This window comes from Colossoma macropomum, unplaced genomic scaffold (assembly GCF_904425465.1).
Source record: "Colossoma macropomum unplaced genomic scaffold, Colossoma_macropomum, whole genome shotgun sequence".
NCBI classification, from domain to species: Eukaryota; Metazoa; Chordata; class Actinopteri; order Characiformes; family Serrasalmidae; genus Colossoma; species Colossoma macropomum.
In genome coordinates, this window is record NW_023494793.1 from 2708164 (window position 1) to 2710663 (window position 2500).

The following is a 2500-nucleotide window of genomic DNA, read 5'->3' on the forward strand; positions in this document are numbered from 1 at the left end:
TATTTTCCTTGGACACAAACGTTCAAGTAGTGAAGAGCAGCACGTTCTGTTCACAGCAGTCCTCCTTCCCATCACGACACTTCTAAAGGGAAGCAAGATTACAAAATGAGCCAATCACACTACTCCACACGCAGGACCAGCAAATCAAGTGCTGTCAGAAGAAAACCTCGCATCTCCTGTTTTGTCGTTTTTCAGTTTTTGACATAATTTGAAAATACCTGTTACCCTTTATGTTGTTTGTAAATGTCATGATGAACAGACTAAAAGAAACTTAAAAATTACTTGGGAAAAAGTCTGGTTCCATTGACTCACATTTAAATTAAAGTAGGTTTTTTCCTTCTCCTGTAAAGTTACCATTCTGGAGATATATATATATATACTATCCTTCCAATGTACATTTTTTGTACAGTAATATAGTTATGAAATAAAATATGTACAGTTACGCACATTTCCATGTATGTAATCTTTGAGTCTGAGGTAGATAAATGAGAAGCAGGGTACACAGGGGATACAATATTAAGATATATATATATATATATATATATATATATATATATATATATATATATATTTATTTATTTATTTATTTTTTTTTATTATTATTATTATTTTTTCGCTGTTGTCGGTAAAAACCTTGTATCTCCAAAATGGTAACTTTACAGGAGAAGGAAAAAAACCTTACAAGATTTTCTTGCGACATCAGCGATAAATACATACATATATATATATATATATATATATATATATATATATATATATATATATATATTCCAGGTTATACAAGTTATGAATAGAAGAAAAACGGGTGTCTCCAAAATAGTAACTTTACAGGAGGGGGCAAAAACATTCTTTACTTTTAATGTAAGTCAATGGAAAGATATTTTATTCTAAGCAATGTTGGAGCATTTCTATTGGTCCAATCATCATGAAATTGGAGATCATTGGACAGCGGCGATATGCGGGTATATGTTGACTAGACTGAAGATGCAGTAAGATCAGAGTAAGTCTGTTTGAGGTGTGGATGAGGTGTGGATTGTCCATGGAGATCATCATGATGTGCAGTGACAGGCCTATAGACCGATACACCAGCACTACTGGCCGTTCAGCAGCCTGATGGCCCCCACCTGCAGCTTCCACACCAGCAGCGGCTCCAGAGCTCACTGGAAGCAAAACCCAGACCACTGATTTCAGGAGGACCAGAGTTGAGCTCCAAAACAGCTTCCACACTCGACCAAACGCACCGAACTCACAGAGCAAACAGTCCTGGGTCCAGAAACAAACTGTAGTGTAAGAACAAAGTTAAGTCCTACCGCTTAACCTTCTCTGATCCGAGATTAAAAGTTTGCCGCTATGATAACTGCACTCTTAAAAAAGTGTTCTATGTAGGACTTTTCATGCTTAAAGGGATCTTTACATTAAAATTACAAGTGCTTCTTAGCTTTGACAGCCTGTAGGGTGCTCTTACTTCTCCAGTGTAAATATTTCATTTGTTTAAGATTTAAAGAGAGCCGGAGAGAGAGCATCTGTGTCAGTTCGTTTTCGGTTCCTCTCTGTGATGTTTCACAGAGTTCGGGAATCTAAAGATGGTTCTACAAGTGAAACAGAACATTACTTTGTGAGTAAGTTGAGAAAAACAACTGTATATATTATATTTAACTTAAAAGTAAAAGTAGTTTTATTTCAACTGGATATATAAACACTCTTAAAAGCAAGATGGTTCTACAAAGGTTCTTTAGTAAAAACAAAGGTTCTATACAGACCCATACACAAATTTAAAGAACGCTTTGCATGATTAAATTGTTCTTTGCATCATGAAATTGTTCTTCAGATTGGTGGAGAATGTGTTGTACATGGTTCTAGGTAGCACCAAAAAGGGTAACAAGCTTGACATTATAAAAATACCCTTTTTGGTGCTGTATAGAACCCTTCTTCATCAGTCTGAAGAACCATTTCACCATGCAAAGAGCCCTTTACATATGCCGATGGTTCTTTGAGGGTTCGTGGTCCTATATAGAACCACTGTCTTTGCTAAAGAACCCTTGGAGAATCACGCCGGCAGGGAGAGGCGATAAACACCACGTTGAGTTTCCGCTCTACTCGTATAAACTGAATGAAATAAAGTCCGTCTGTTTACCTTTAACACCGTCTGCCAGAGTCGTGAGAACCGCTACATGTTGACGACGAGTGTCAGGACAGGTGTGTGGACTTCCAATTAAAATAAAGGTTTTAAATTTTGGACACTGTGGTGTCCAGTAGCCTTCATTTCTCTCTGTCTCACTAGCTTAATGCTCGCGTTTGTCACAATAGAGCTGAGACATTTGTTTTTAGCTCCGCCTCTATTCTCCAGCTTATATTAGCATAAAGTGTGCTGGTTGGCTGCATGTAAATCCTGATAGGCTCCAGATAGGCTCTCTGGATTTGCACATTAAACACTCTTTAAGCACTCAAAAAGATGGTGCTTCATGTATATGAGTTCAGTATGTATATGTGTTAGTACGTA

At 37.1% G+C, this 2500-nt stretch overlaps 1 protein-coding gene across 1 annotated transcript in view; it reads left to right on the forward strand.

Moving 5' to 3' along the window:
• gfra2a (GDNF family receptor alpha 2a) overlaps positions 1-2500 on the forward strand; it is a 143706-nt gene that overhangs the window by 67189 nt on the left and 74017 nt on the right. The window lies entirely within an intron of this gene.